This window comes from Antechinus flavipes, chromosome 2 (assembly GCF_016432865.1).
Source record: "Antechinus flavipes isolate AdamAnt ecotype Samford, QLD, Australia chromosome 2, AdamAnt_v2, whole genome shotgun sequence".
Lineage (NCBI taxonomy): Eukaryota > Metazoa > Chordata > Mammalia > Dasyuromorphia > Dasyuridae > Antechinus > Antechinus flavipes.
In genome coordinates, this window is record NC_067399.1 from 615,002,399 (window position 1) to 615,019,699 (window position 17,301).

The following is a 17,301-nucleotide window of genomic DNA, read 5'->3' on the forward strand; positions in this document are numbered from 1 at the left end:
GAGGCTCTTTCCTGGGTCAAGGCGAATCAATGGAAGGATTTAAATCCTAAATCTTAGCTCCATGTTTTAATCATTGATTCACTATGTGACTTTAAGAGACAGATACATGTTCCTTCTCAGTGTTCCCATCTTATAAAATGGGGGAAAATGTTCCCAGCAAGCCCACTTCCTTCTTGGGGCCCTGGGGGCCCGGACCTCTCTCCATTTAGGTGAGTCCCCTGCCTCCTGGGCTCTGTCAGCATCCTCTCCTCCAGTCCCAGACCTCTCATCCATGTCTCTAGCCACTCTGTCCTGTCTGTAACCCTGCCCCACCCCAGCTGGAATCGAAATATTCCTCTAGCATGTCCCTGAAATGAGTCAACAGGAAAAAATGCTTCCAAACCTGGGTCAGCTGCTGTTTGGGGCGGCTCCTGGGGCCCTCTCCCTGGGACACTGAGGCAGCTGTGGGCCGGCATGCCAGGTATGCTGTTCCTGCCTCCCCTCATTCCCAGCTACCTCTAATGCTGAGCCAGGAACAACACCGGGCAACTTGGAAGCCCCGAAGCTACGGGCTGCCAATCATCATCTGCCAAGGCCTAAAAATACCCCCCGGAGGGTCTGGAGGGTGGGGTGCTTCTGAGCTGGGGTGGGAGAGGGATGTAGTCTGGAGTTTCTGGGAACACCCAGGTGACCTCCAAGGGACTCAGAGAGCCCTTGATACAGGGCTCAGTGAGCAATTACTGTGGGATTTGGAGCAAGGTAGCGTGGAGGGGCTGCCCATTACCTGTTCGATAAGAGTTCCAACTCCTGATCCTGGCATTTAAGGCTTTCCATGGTCTGCTTCAAATCTTCCTTTGTGGGCTTCTCTCACATCATTCTCCTCCTGGTATTCAAAGCTTCAAGTAAACCAGACGGCTTTCATCCCTCACTCGGGGAGCAGCAGCCAAATCAATACATGACAATTGGCAGCCCTCTGACAATTGTCCTCCTTATGATACACATTGGCTGTGTTCCTGGGCAGGTCCCTTTACTTCTCAATGCTCTAAGTCAATGGTGACACTCAGGTAGAAACAGGGTCCACTAAACCAATAGAAGAAATTGTGTGTGTGTGTGTGTGTGTGTGTGTGTGTGTGTGTGTACGTTTATTTACTCCAATTACATCTAAAAACCATTTTAAACAATCATTTAAATTTTTTTTGAGTTTTAAGAAAAACCATATGTTAACATCTATATTCTTTTATAATTTTATTTGTTTCATTAAATATTTCCCAATTTCATTCTAATCTGGTCCAATAACACTAGAGAATGTTGCTGGCAGGGGGCATCTTTGACACATTCCCTAAGCCAATAACTGAAGAAGGCATTTCTTCCTCTGGAAATTCCCTATATCGATGAAATACCATTTCCAGTCCTTATTTTTAGGGCTCCATTCACTATCACTGTAACTTCCCAAATAAGTTTACCTTTCTCTGACCTGTAGCTTCTTATGTGCCCTGTCTCCTGTAACTAGAATATAAGCTTTTCTTTTTTATTTCTTACCCTAGCAGCACACACTAAATACCTTTTATTCCTTTGGCACACAACTTTCCTGCTTCCCTGTCTTGGCTTATGACATTTCACTGTGCCAAGAGAGCTCTTTTCCACAATAGCACCCATCTGTGAGATTCCTGGGTCCTGAAAAACTCAGCTTAAAAGCTGCATCTTCAGCTCGAACTTTCCTTGACAGCCCCCATAGGAAATGGCCTTTCTCAGTACTCATAAAGCACGTTGTTTACAACTCTCCTCTAGGTTCCTATTGTATTTTGCACCATGGTTATTGGTGTATGCATCCTAGTACAACAGAAAGAACATGGGCTCTGGGAGACTTGGAGGGTTTCTGGTCAAATCTTGCAATAGATACTTGTTACTTTTTATATCCTTTTCTTTTTGTTTTGACAAAATACTTTTACTCAGTTCTTTATGCACTCAAGTGTCAATTCCATCAATTAAAATCTAAAAACTCAGTTTTGTGCCAATTGCATTACAAACCATTTACAAATCTGGGACAAAATATATATGTCCCAGAATTCTTCCATTTATCAAGTCCATATGCTTGGACTTTAATTCTTACTGTCAAACCGATAAAGTCAGGCTGTGTGTATATGGCTCCCTATTCTTTCTGAGGATCCATATTAATAAAATCGCATAGACTCATTCTTGAAGCTCCAGTTTGAATGGAGGGACATGAAGGAGGAAGCTCTCTCCAATTTCCCGCAGAATCTTTCAGGTGAAATCAGTCAGATGTAAAGTCTCTTCAATTCCCCAGGCCTCAATTTTGCCAACTGCAAAATGAAGGGATTGGGCTAGATTGCCTCTCCAAATCTATGATTCTATGAGACGCTCACTGCTGGGAAAATTGTTACCAGTCATATGGAATCAAGCTGAGTCGTGGAGGATCAGATATATGGTTCTCAGGCAAAATTTGCAATATTTCATCACTATTTGTAGCATTTCTTCTGTCCCCCCTCCAAAGAAGCACAGGATCTGATCCTGGACCATGTAAGACACTCAGGAAAACACTAACTCTCCCCATGAGCTCTTGGCTGCGTTTCCTGGAAATATACCACACACATGACCAAGAGAAACAGGATGCAAAAACCAGCCCTTTATGGCTCAGTTGTCTCAAGTCTCTTAGAACCTTATCTGCTCTTCACTTCTTGATTCTTCAAGACATAACACTTCAACTCTCTCATAAGCACAGGCTGGTTTAACTAGGGTGTTATTGTTGTTTCCTTTCCCCCACTCCATTTTGGAGTTTTCTTGGCAAAGACAATGAAGTGTTTGCTACTTCCCTCTCCAGTATGTTCCCATTTTACAGATGAGGAACTTGGGCAAATAGTGGTTAAGTGACTTATCCAAAGTCACACAGCTAGTGAGGACTTCCTGACTCCAGGCTTGGTGCTCTATCCACTGCACTACTACCTAGCTTCCTGTTGACTTAGATAAATCATCCTATAAACAAAGGATGGCTGCTTTAAATATCTGCACTTACCCTTACCATATATGAATGAAACCCTTGCTTCTTATCTCTGATACAAGTCTGGCAGAAATCCTTTATCCCAAGACTTGCTGACATTTGTATTATGTCTAGCCCTTTTGTAGCCAGGAGCATGTCTAAGTTAATTCTGTACCTCCGCTAAGCTTAATACAGTGCTCTGAATATGGTGGGCATTTAATACACACTTTATTTTTCTTTTTGTTACTGTTGAATTGATGTTGAAAATGCCATTTTTAGGAGATTAGTCTGGTCATAGAGAGCAGGATAGACTAAAAAAGATAGGTGAATATTGGCGGGACAGCAGGGAGATGCTTTTTGTAGAGCAGAAAGATCGTCTGGTATCAAATCCGAACTCTACCACTTCCTATCTGTGTGACTGTGGGGAAGTTAGGGGCCTAGGTTTTCCTAATCTATAAAATAGGGAAGGAGATTAAATAACTTCCCTTGTAGCTTTAAATCTGAGACCATCATGGGTGGGAGTCTAGATTAGGATATTAGCTGAGGAAATAGAAGAGTGAGCTTCATAACTGCTAAATGCTGGGAGGGGTTAATGCTGAAGGTAAGCATTAGAGGTCACCAATTCAATTCCTTGACTTTGTAGGTGAAGAAAGAGAGGGATTCCTCTCAATGAATGTACTACCAAGCTTTGAGCATCCCTTCCCCAAATGATTCTGGCTTTAATGTATTTTTATTGATGTGTGTATATCTCATGTCCCCCTTTCTTGTTTTCCACTCTATCCCTACCTTGTGCAAATTCCTTAAGGGAATTTTAATATAATTTTATGTTTTATTTTGAGTCCCTAATACCTAAGGCACAGGGCCTGGATTCTTCATTGATGTTTGTGATTCAGGAACTGAATTGAATAGAAAACCTGGGTGGGGGTGATAATTAATCTATCTTCCACAGACCAACTCCCTCCTTCCCCCCACCCTGCCCACCACCATGAACTTAGATGGGGAAAAAAAAAAACATTACATACTTATTTCAATATGTAATTGGATACCTTTGTATTCCTATATATTCAGGGATGGGGGGGGGGTGTTAATGTTTCATAGACTTCACCAGAGCCTTCCAGGGCTCAGTTCATATAAAAGTTACCCTTCTTCAGTAACTTCCTGTCTCCTCTAGGGTAAATTGTTATTCAAAGGTCTTCATAACTTGAACCTTATTTAGGATTTCAGGCCTTTTTATGACTTCACTACCCATTGTCCATTCACTATACAAGCCACACAAATCGGCCTTCTTCATCTCCCTCCTTCCTTCACACCTTTGTATCAGATATGTGCCATGCCTGGAATTCATGTCCTCCTCCTCCCCACCTTTCAAAATCCCTCCCTTCCTTCAGAGTCCAGCAAGGTCCCCCCTCCACCAAGGCCTTTCACGTTCCATCTTCCCCCACAACCATTGGAGCCCTCTCCCCACAAATGACATTTCTACTCTTTAGCTATATCGCATCTACTTGGGCTATGCTGCCTCCCTTAAAACATCTGTTTCTGGAGGGCAGAGGCTGTCTCAGTTTTGTGCTCGTATCCTTAGGATTTAGCATGATGCATGGCATGGGGTAAATACTTAATGAATAAAAGCAAATAAGATAAATAGTTAACATTGATATGGTGCAAAATATCTTACAAATATCATCCTATTTTATCCTCTACAACAACCCTAAGATCTAAGTATTTTATGATCCCTATTTAACAGATAAGGAAACTGAGGCAGACTGAAGTTAGGTGACTTGAGCAGACTTATCCAATTAGTCTGAGGCCATATTTGAACTCAGCTCTTCCTGATCCAAAGCACTATCCATTGCACTACCCTGTTATTTGATTATAATATAACTCCATGAAGGATATGTCTTTATTCTATGTCTTGCTCTTCTATGTACTTTTTTTTTCACAGCATCTAATCTGTTCTCATAGACCTTATGGTCTAGGCAGACAGATAAGATGTCTAGTTCAACTAAGAAATTTCCCGAGGTAGTAAGTGTAGAATTAATTATTAATCAATTATTCCAAGTGAGCAACACGAGGGACAAGAATCATTGGAGCAGCCAAGGAAATCTTTATGGAGCAGTTAAAATGACACTAATAACTGCTGTTTACATAAGCATTTTAGATGTAATATCTTCTGATTTGTGACTGTGTGAGAGAGGTAGATCAGAATTATTATTCCCATTTTACAGATGAGGAAACTAAAGGTCGGAGAGCGATTTCCCCACAGCTACAGTCAATAAATCATGGAGTCACAGAATTGCATCATTGAGACAGGCCTTGGGAGCCATCCAGTTCAACCCACATTCTGAGAGGAAACCCTTCCATCACAAGCCTGACCAAGTGTCATACAACTTTGGCTTAAAGATTTCCTATAGGGGCAGCTAAGTGGCGCAGTGGATGGAGCACCAGCCCTGAAATCAGGAAGATCTGAGTTCAAATCTGACCTAAGACACTTAACACTTCCTGGCTGTGTGACCCTGGGCAAGTCACTTAAGGGGAAAAAGATTTCCTATAAAAGGAAATTCCCCTACTTCCTAGCAGGAAGAGAACTGGAATTTATTCAGTGCCTACTATGTGCCAGCCACTGCACTAAGTGCTTTACAATTATTCTCTTATTTGACCTGACGACAATCCTTCGAGTTAGGTTCTATTATTATCTCCATTTTACTGATGAAGAAACTGAGGCAGCAGGAGTGACTTACTCAGGCTTGCACAGTTAGTATGTGTCTGAGGCCATATTTGATGCCCAGTGTTCTATCCCAGTGCTTCCTAGGTGGCCAAGCATCTCAAATCAGCTACTAGAGAGTTCTACCCAAAGGGACATTTTTTCTTATATCAAGCTATGTGTGTCTCTCCATACAACCTTCATCCTTTGTTCCTGGCTCTGAACTCTAGGCCGAGAAGAACAGACTTGATTCCTTTACCTTATTAACAACCCTTCAGAGGCTTGAAGACAGAGACCACCTAGATCCTCCTGCTGAAGTACTTCAAAAGTCTCATCAACAATTTTTCATCTTAAGGAATCCAATGATTCTTGCTGGTTTTTCAAGAACTAAAACAGTTTCATCTTGTGTTAGGAAATCCAATGATCCCTGAAGATTTTAAAAGTCTTTTTAACAGTCTCCTTGTCAGCTATACTCTTTCAATGGTGAGCACAATCAGCAACAGAACCACCCGATGTTTCTTGGGTCTTCTCTTTCGTTTCAAGGATCTGCTCCATCTCTCTGCGATGGAGAAGGCAAATGCGGCTCATAGGCACCCATCTGATTCCTTCTCCACCTGTAGAGATACAAGCAAACCCTCTCCCCCAAGCAGTTAGCCTATCTGGTCCCTTCCATTCACCACTTTTTGGGTCTCTCCACATCACCTGGCGATTATCTAAAGATAGTGGAGCTACTCGCACTGGACACTGCTCTTCTGGTGGGTTATAAAACCTGTCTGCTGGAGCCAGTGCATCTTTATCAAAGATTAAAAAATTAATGGTATAGAGAACTAAATTTAGAAGTTCTCTAGGGTTACCCGTGGCTCCCCCTCCAGGTGGAAGATCCCATTTCCTCAGCTGATTCTCATGTGACATGACCCTGACACCTTCATTATCCTCATTAACCTCTGGGCTCTCTTCAGTTTATCAATGGCCTTCCTAAAAATTGGTCCCCAGAGCCAAATTCAATACTCTACATGTGGTGGAACCAGGGCAGAGTACAAAGTAACCATCACCTCCCTGGTTCACTAGGACATCGGCAAGCTGGCCTAGTGTTGTCATTATTCATGAAAGACAAATGCTAGAACTTCTAAAATAGCATTTATGGTCAAATTAACAGAGCATGCTTTTTGGTGCTCATAAAAATCATTTATTTAATCTCCTGATTAATCCCTACAACTTCAAATCAATTTCTCTTCATCATTTCCCGCCCAACATCCCAGTGGTCTCCTGAGATAGTGGGAATTTAGTGAACCACACAGACCCCATCTTGTGACTCAACTTTGGTTCCTTTCTATTCAGTTATGGGTCTAGTCCAGTTTCTGTCTTGTGAGAAAACTTTATTCAATTATGGGAAACTTGATTGTGCTGTTTGAACCTAGCCCTTCACGGCTGGGAAGTTGAACCACCTCTACCTGCTTCTTAGAGACCTTAACTAAGGACCAAGGTTATGCTGACCAGAAACCTGGTCAGATGCAAAGATTAATGCAAGAAGTTTTCTCCCAGTGGTACATCTCAAGTCACCCATGTATCTTATCTGCAAACTGGTCCTGTACTGATTCTGTGCTGATAATTATTGTTTCCATTTCCCTTTGATTGAATACGGATTGGGAAGGAGGAGGTGATGGAGGAGGACCTCTTTTTTTGATCTCAGGAAATCTGACCTTTTGGCTCTCCCCCTCTCAACTTGGAAAAACCCCTAATATTTCCTCCAATTAGAAATCAGATGACCTAATTTTGTATCCTGGTTAATTGTTTTTTTAATTAATTGATTTTACTGGATGAATTTATTTTAATGCATAAAAGTCTGTCTCTCTCCCCCAGTATTCTGGATCCAATGGCAAAGTTGAGGAGGTCTGCTCCCTATTTCTTATGCAACTGCTGTGTATTCCTTCATAAACTGATTTGCTCGGAAGCTCAGACTTTTGTTTCCTCAGGCATTTCATCTTTCACATAACATCCTTCTCGCCTGGAAATGTCTCCACCTCTGTAATTTCTTTCCCTCATCTGTATATTGAACTCCCCTTTCAAGAATATCCACAAGAGTCACGTTCAGCTCCTGACTCTCTCTTCTACTTTTCTACTTTGTCCCCTCTCCAGAGTCTGTCCCTCCATCCCTCCCTACCTCACCGCGGCTTCTCTGCTCCTTCCTTGGCATTGTCTCCCCCCATCAGAAGGGAAGCTCCTTGAGGACAGGAACGTGTGCAGCATTTGTATTCCTAGGGCTTAGCACATACTAAACCCATAGTCTGGCACAGAGTAAGTGCTCATTGAATGTTAATCTAATATTTTTTTAATGACATCACCAACCCAATGACAACATGAAACAGCAGTCATTTCTGGCTCTCCCTCTTAGTCATTACCCTCAATCCCTCCCCAGCATCCAACCAATTGCCTAATCCTGTCAGTCCTAATAAAGCCATGTTCCTCATTCCCATCAGCGCCTTTCTGTCCTCACTCCTCCTCCTATCACGGGCCTTCATTACCTCTCACTGGCAGCACTGGGCTTTGTGACTAAGTCCACGGCCTTTCCACACTTGCCTCCCCACGCATAACAAAACGGCCACAGAGTTGGCCCGAGTCCCTTGACCCCTGTGAGCTGGCCCAGGCCAAGGTGGTCTATAAGAGCCTACAGAGCTGAACTGGCATGAAGCCAAATGCCCAAAGATGGTTAGGATTAGGACTTGAATAGTGGGGAGTGTGAACTGTGGGGAATGCAATGCAGGTGGTGAGAACTGCTCCCCTGAGGGAGTGTGGGAAATTAACTATGAAATAACGGAGAGAAATAAAAGGATTATTGAGCAGCCTCGAGTGCTCTGCTAGAGATAGGCAGCATGAATCTGAAATGTGCCAAGTGCAAGTCTGCATGGTTCCCTGATCTCCAGCCTGGCACCGGAGCCAAGAAAGCCGATGGTGGCAGCGGGCCAGGTTGAGGTGACAACACAGCAGAAGGTTAAGAGACTGGGGTATTAGTTAAAGCAGCATTGGCCAGCCATGATCTTCAGCCTGGACAGAACGGGAACTAACAAAGTGAGCAAAGGAGCCATGCCCTCAAAGAAGAGGTGGTAGGGACCGGTGAGTCACCACCCTCACCACCAGCACCTTCCCTCTGATCCCCAGGGAGACAGCCCAGGACACTGAGCCCACAATCCCCTAGAATGGCAGTACTACCCCCCCTTCCCCAAGGCTGTCTCCATTCCAATCCCTGAAACCATCATTCAGGAAATCAATCCTTGTGGAATGTGACCTGGCAACTGCATTTGCAGAAGCTCCAGCCCTTGTCTCTTTAAGCAAACCCTGCTTCTAAAGACCCAGAAAAGAGAGGTTTTGCAACCAAAGTCCTTGATCCTGTTAAATGGCTCCACATCAGAAGTAGATCTGGTTTTATCAGTGGAAAAAATGTAAAATTAGATGACTCACCTTCTTCCTTGGAAGGACCATGGGGTCTTTTCATCTAGCTTGCAGGTGATCCCTCTTTGGTTGGCTCCCCTTATTAGAACTTCAGGGACTCTCTTGTTTTGTTTTGTTTTTTCTATTTATATCACTAGCATTAAACACAGTGCTTTGCACTTACTGGTTGCTTAATAAACATTTTTTTTTTGTTTTGAGTTATGAGAAAAGCAGAAGTTGGAAAAGGCCAGGCAGAGAGTGATGTAGTCAGTATTGAAGAGGAAGAGAGGTGGAAGATATTGGTATTACTATGTGTTTTTGGAGGCACGGATGAAAATCATGGTATGGCATCAATTTTTATGGGGTTTGGATTCTAAAGGAGGTAAATAGGGATGGGAATCAAGAGTTTAGAAATTTACATTCAATTTAACCTTGGAATGGATGAGGATTGTAGAGGGGAGGCACCAAGGATGGATGAAGAAGAAGGAAAAGGGGATGCCGCAGAGAGAAGCCTAATTTTTTTTTTAACAAAGCAGGGGACACAGTCAACCAGAGAATGGGGAAAAGGGGAAATACAACTGAGGACTTAAAGATAGTTTAGAAAGCTCAGAACAGTCACTGTGAGGAGCATGTGGGAAGAACAGAAGTGTTGATAGCATCAATGGTGTATTGAAACTAAACAGCAAGAATCTGCATGGGCCTGTGATTCATCCCTTCTTTCCCCCCTTCCCCATTGTGACTCTTTAGTTTGGGAACAGAGAAAATAGATGCTGGCAAGAATCTGGAATTGAGGATGGACATGATGGACATATCTATGGGTAAAAGAATTTAGTGACGTAACAGAATACAGCATCCGGATCTTATAGAACAACCATCAAGAGGAGCCAGCAGGGACAGAATAAATATGGTAAACTAAGAAAAGCAAGATATTAGCAGATCTCTGGGGAAACACAGAGAAGGTTCAACAAGTATGAGAGATGGAAGAGGATCTTTTTGTAAAATGGGAAGTTGGATGGTTATTCAGCTTCAAACAAGCACATCACAAAAGCACAGAATCTGAGAGTTAGAAAGGACCTCACTGGCCATTTAGTCCAATCCATACTCAAAGAAATCCCTATGACAATGTGCCCAACAAGTAGTTAGCCAATCTCTATTGAATACGTATAGTGAAAGGGAATCCACCAGCTCTGGGAGCAAAAACATTGCACTTTTGGACCACTCTCATTGTTGGGAATTTTTTTCCTAACATCAAGCCAAATAGGCTTCTTTGTGCCATCTGCCCATTGCTCCTGTTTTTCTCCTCTGGGGCCAAGCAGAACAAATTTATTCCTTCCTCCATAGGACAGGCTTTAAGCATTTAAATCCAGCTCTCCTGATCTTCTATATTCTTTTCTCTAGGCTAAACATGTTTGATGTCAGTAATTCTTTTATTTTTCTAGTTCCTTCTTAGCTTTAGTATTCTATGATTGAAAGGTTGTATTTGAAGGGCATCTATCAATATTTAATCTTAGTAACTAATCAATTCACTAATATTTTCCACTCTGTAGGTTTGTGGTGAGGATGCAATGAGATAATGTATGTAAATGTGAGCTATTAATATCATTATCATCTTATATTCAATGGAGTTTAAATAGATACCATCCTTCAAGATATCACAACCCTATTACTGTTTTTTTACATTTAATGTTTACCAGACTATTGCTTTTTGTAATTGAATGACCATACTGGGCTATAAGCTCATTAAAAAAACTTTGGGTCATCTTCATTATAGCTGGGGGATGAGTACTTCATTGATTCCTCACCTGGCTTTTACTTCCTCCTCTAGGTCTCTATTTTTTGAGCGCTTTTTTTGCAATGCAGTTTGGAGGTAATGAGTGTTTTGTATGGTGATAGCTATTTAAAAAGTGTTATTTTTACAATTTTATGGGTCAATGTTATGCCTAGGCAACTGTGGGTGACAGTTGTCTGCAATGATGCTCCAATTCTAGGACAATTTATTTATTGAATTTGGGAGTTTGAATTTGTAGGACTGAGAGACTTGTCATCTGCAAGTTTATGGACTCTGTCCTGGATCTTCTCCATCACAGTGGCAATTAACTTTGGCAAGTGTACATTTCCTTGTTTTATGACAAGTTTTATGTTTATTATCAGAGGGTCATTGAACAGAATTCTCTCTGTTGTTTCATTTTCCAAGGAATCATGAATGATCTAGATGTATGAATGGGAGACACCTACTTGTATAAGAATCTGTGATGGGGAAATTTGGGGATTAAAATAAATTTTTGGGTTTTTTGTTTGTTTGTTTTTTCCCTTGGTGTACTTATTTTCCTCCTAATCCTCTCAGAAATTTGTTATTTCTTTTTTCTCTATTAATTGTTTTATTTTTTTCTGGTTACACATGTATATTGACTTTTTAAAATATACATTTCTTTATAAATCATGTTGGGAGAGAAAAATCAGAACAAAAGGGGAAAACCACAAGAGAGGAAAAAAAAAAAGAAAAAAGAAGTAAACATAGCATGTGTTGATTTACATTCAATCTCCATAATTCTTTTTCTGGTTGCAGATGGCATTTTCTATCCAAAATTTATTGGGATTGCCTTGGATCAATGAATCACTGAGAAGAACCAAATCTTTCATAGTTGATTATTGCACAATCTTGCTGTTACTGTGTACAATGTATTCCTGATTCTGCTAGTTTTGCTCAGCATCAGCTCATGTAGATATTTCCAGGTCTTTCTAAAATCAGCTTGTTTATCATTTTTTATAGAACAATAATATTCCATTACCTTCATATACCACATCTTATTTAGCCATTCCCCAACTGATGGGAGAGAAATGCTTGTTAATTGAAAAAATGAATAAATTTTTAAAGAAAACAAAACCAGTAAGGCAGTATTTTATTCTTTTTCACAATTAACAAAAAAATAAATACAGATATCTCCTATTTTTTGTATCTTCCAGTTAATTGCATAATGGTAGAGATGTGGTCCATTGCTGTCTTTGCTTATGAAAGCCTACTTGCCTCTCAATGCTTTTAAGTATGTCCTCATTTTGTATACAGATGGTCCCTATAAAGATTTTGTATAGATAAGAGAGTAGATAGTACTGACTTACATAGATCAATAGTTACTGATATTCTCTTGGTCATTTGAAGTTTTTTGCAAGGATCTTCTCCTCCTTCAGATATATTATAAATCAGTTCCTCAATACTCTTTCAATTGCATCATCCCTAGCACAGATCTACTCTTATGTACTTGTTCTAATCTTTTCCTACCTTTGTTGTTCATATTGCTATTTTATCCCTTCTACATACACACCTAGAATTGTGATACTGGGTCCAAACAAAATGTTTTCACCATCTTTCATGAAGAAAACAGTTTGTTAAAATGATTTTTGCAGATATTTTCTTCTGTTTGTAGTTCTCCTATTTTCTTTCTTGGATGCCCTTTAATTGACATTGCTTAGTCAGATATCTCGTAAAGTTTTCTTTAAACTGGTTTTATCTTCCACTATTTTTCTCTAGTTTATGAGACAATATAACTCATAACCATCCATCATCTTTTTGGGGGAAGATTTTTACAAATGATTTTATATTCTGATCCTCTGTTGGTTGCCTTTGGCATCTACTTCTCACCATTTGGCAAGAAAGTCAGATGTTTGCTGATCAAGGCAGTCTCTGGGCAATTTTGGTGTATTTGTTGTGCAATTAATTTACATTTGTTAAATTTCTGTAGAAAATTATCATAGTTGTTGTCAATGTCATTTTTTTATCCATTTCCAATTTTTGACTTTCAATGGCTTCTTAAAATGATTCAGAGCTAAGTAGTCTCAAGTGTATGCTATATCTTTTTCTCATTCTTCTTTTTAAAAAGAATGCTGATCTTGGAGATCTAGTGCAGAATTCAGGTCAAAAAAAAAAAAAACCTTGTGAATGGTAAGGTTCTTCAGATGCTCCTCTTGGCAGACAACATTGTTTTGATTTCCATGAAATTCTGAACACAGCAAAGTCTCCTGGAAGAAATCTGTAATCATTCAAAGGAATTTGACCTGTCCACCCACACAGAAAAACCAAATGAATGAAAAAATGTCTATTTGCTCAGATACCAATGAATTTAGGTGAATACTGTAAAGCTTATCCAACAGTGTGTGTATCTGGGACAACCAGTAAGAGTTGGGCTTAGAGTCAAATAGGAAAAAGTAGCAGGCTAGACTATGTTGGGAAATAACAAGGTTCTTGTATTGACCTTCAGCTTCTCATGAAAGCAAAACTAAGATTTAATCAGTGATATCATATGGCATTGAAACATGGAATACTACTTCCTTCTAAGAACTGAGAAAGAAGACAATGGGAAGGCATATGTCGTTTATGAGCAGGATCAACAGACAACTAAGAAAGGGAAATAATTGGGAGAAAACCTCATATATACATTGTTGGAAACTAGCCCTGCATGTCTGGAGAGCTGGAGAACTGCTACCTGTTGCTTAGAGACCCTTAACCCAAGACGTAGGTTATGCTGATGAGAAACCCAATCAGATCCAGAGATTAATGCAGTTATACATCTCAAACAACCAATATCTCTTATCTGAAAACTGGATCCCATACTGATCAATCAATTATTTCCCTGTTCCTATAATAGTTTACAGACACTTGAGGAGAGTGGAGTCCCTCTTTTCTGAATTCAGTGAATCACACCTGCTCATCTCTCCCTCCTAACTTGGAAGGACCTTGATCTTTTATCCAATTAGAAATCAGATTCCCAAATGTTGCACTGTTTCTTTTTAATTAATTGGCCTTACTTGATTAATTGTTTTTAATTTGTTAAAAGTCTGTCTCTTCCTGTATTCAGGATTCAGGCCTAAGCTGGGGAGGTCTGGTTTTGTTGTTGGGCAATTGCCATGTATTGCTTGATGGGAAGTTTTATTTCTTCAGTCATTTCATCTTTTATCTGCCACATAATCAAGAGGAACTGTGATGAATACTATCAAGACATGGTATGACTGCAAAAGAAGAGTGAGGGATGACAGGAAGATAGTGTAACTCCTCTGTTTGTACTCTCCCAAATCGAGAAAGATGTGGATGAATAAAGAGATATATCTAGCTCATTAGTGAACTTTTCAAAAGATATGAATAAGTTGACCTCCCAAATTGTTCAGACCACAAAGCCATATGAGAATTTTAGTTTGTGAAGAATAGAAAGTTTCTGCCAAATAATTTGGGCCAAATAATTTCGTCTTTCTAGGTATTAAATTAGATACTAAATTTTTACAGCCTGCCTTTACAATTGCACAGCTTCTACCATTTCCTTGTGTTGTGACCTCATGAGCTTGCCTGGAACTTTTATTTGAAGGTCGAGTACTCCAGTTTATACCAATCCAGGTTCAGCATACTTTGTGTGACCGTACTCCTAAAGGTAGAACTCACAAGCCCCTACCAATGTTTACCTGTTTATTATCATCTACAAGCCACAATTAGCCCAAAGCAGTCATTTATTGTAAAAGAGTGAGAAAGTAAACAACAAAACTTTCCTTCAAAAATTTAGAGTACTTTAGAAGGGAAGCAACAAACTGGGAAAACATCTTCCCAGTTAAAGGTTCTGATAAAGGCCTCATTTCCAAAATATATAGAGAACTGATTCTAATTTATAAGAAATCAAGCCATTCTCCAATTGATAAATGGTCAAATGAACAGACAATTTTCAGATGATGAGATGGAAACTATTACCACTCATATGAAAGAGTGTTCCAAATCATTATTGATCAGAGAAATGCAAATTAAGACAACTCTGAGATATCACTACACACCTGTCAGATTGGCTAGAATGACAGGGAAAGATAATGTGGAATGTTGGAGGGGATGTGGGAAAATTGGGACACTGATGCATTGTTGGTGGAGTTGTGAATGAATCCAGCCATTCTGGAGAGCAATCTGGAATTATGCCCAAAAAGTTATCAAACTGTGCATACCCTTTGATCCAGCAGTGTTTCTATTGGGCTTATACCCCAAAGAGATACTAAAGAAGGAAAGGGACCTGTATGTGCCAAAATGTTTGTGGCAGCCCTGTTTGTAGTGGCTAGAAACTGGAAATTGAATGGATGCCCATCAATTGGAGAATGGCTGGGTAAATTGTGGTATATGAAGGTTATGGAATATTATTGTTCTGTAAGGAATGACCAGCAGGATGAATACAGAGAGGCTTGGAGAGACTTACATGAACTGATGCTAAGTGAAATGAGCAGAACCAGGAGATCATTATACACTTCGACAACGATATTGTATGAGGATGTATTCTGATGGAAGTGGATCTCTTTGACAAAGAGACCTAACTGAGTTTCAATTGATAAATAATGGACAGAAGCAGCTACATCCAAAGAAAGAGCACTGGGAAACAAATGTGAACTATTTGCATTTTTGTTTTTCTTCCCGGGTTATTTTTACCTTCTGAATCCAATTCTCCCTGTGTAACAAGAGGACTGTTCGGTTATGCACACATACATTGTATCTAGGATATACTGCAACATATTTAACATATATAGGACTGCTTGCCATCTAGGGGAGGGGGTGGAGGGAGGGAGGGGAAAAATCGGAACAGAAACGAGTGCAAGGGATAATGTTGTAAAAAAAATTACCCTGGCATGGGTTCTGTCAATATAAAGTTATTATAAAATTTAAAAAAAAAGACAAAAAAATTTAGAGTACTTTCCCATAAATACATGGAGTCAATAGGAAGAGAATATACTGTAAAGTTCATAAGTAAAAGGGTACATGTGACCAAGTCAATTTATACCTTTAATTTTCCAGTTTTCCCTTTACTGGACATTGGTCTTGCTCCTGCATGAGAAGTATTGCTGTTAATGATTGGCCAAATCTCCCTCATTTTCAGACTTGGACTGAGGAAAAATCCTGGCTTGGGCTATTGTTCTCACCAATACCCTAATTTAGGACCAGTCAGAGTCTCAGATGTGGAATCTGCTATCTTTCAAATAGAACTCTAGCTTTAGAATCCAGCCTCAACTTGACTCTTCTCTTACTCCATGGGACATTGTCAAATGTTTCTGGTGGACAATAATGAGGGGAGGTTGGGAGAGATAATTCCTACCCACTCTTGTTGTTCTCTCCAAGAGGTGCAAGGCTAAAAGTGAATAGTGAATTTGTTCTTCAAAACTCACTGCTTCTATTCTGTCAGAGCATGTCACTATTTTTTAAATTCTCACCAAATATATGTCCACTAAGGGACAAGAGCCCATTGTCTCTGACAATTCTTAGCCATAGTTCCTGCCTAATTTTTTAATATGCAAATGTATGATTCAAACTCTGAAAATGATATACCCTGAATCTGTTATATCTTTCATCTAGAGTCACTCAGTGTGTATGAAAACCCTGTAATTCCATCAAGTGACTTGGAATGGGCGGGTGTGAGGGAGAGTACCTACACATATATTTGTCACATTTTCTTCAACTGGAAAATTAAGGTGATGATAATGAAGATGAGGGAGAGAATACAAAATATAAAACACTTCCTTGCCTTCAAAAAACTTACAGTCTGGAAAAGGACATATGTTCCAGGGGAGGGAGTGAATTATTGTTTTCCCCCAAACGTTTTCTTCGTGCGTGTTCTCATGCTACCTTATCTTTAGCACAGCTTTCAGTAACCAAAGATGGTCAGGGTTGTTTTTTCTTAAGCAAACAAATATGTACCCATATATTAGGCTCCATTGGCCATGATTATAAAGAGCAGTAAAACACCAAAAACCAAATTCTTGGGACTTTATGAGAAATTTGAATATTTCCTCCAACAGACTTGGGTATTCAGATTTTTTTTTTTTAAGCCACAGCCCTTCCCTAATCATGTTAATGACTTGTGGTAAATTTGGGCAACCTAAGAGCTTACTGAGGAGAGACCTTGGAAATGGTCACTCAATTAAATTAAGTTCAACATATACATTTATCAGTCCCCTACTATGTGCTAGCTACAGTGCTAGCTCAGCTTTAGGAATAAAAAGGAAATAGGACCTGCCTTCAGGAACCTTTTAGCCTGATGAGGCCCTCAAATATAACCTGTATAGAGCAAATAAATTCAAAATCCATCAAAGGGAGAAAGAGCAGTAAGAAGCACCAGGATCAGGGATGGCTTTGTGAAAGAAGCAGCATCTCAACTGAGTCTTTTGGGAAGATAAAGAACACAGGTTTATGGGAAGGATT

General features: G+C 40.1%; 1 long non-coding RNA gene across 2 annotated transcripts in view; it reads left to right on the forward strand.

Moving 5' to 3' along the window:
- Positions 1-17,301, forward strand: part of LOC127551766 (uncharacterized) — a 50,305-nt gene that overhangs the window by 970 nt on the left and 32,034 nt on the right. The gene's annotated exons all lie outside the window — the stretch shown is intronic.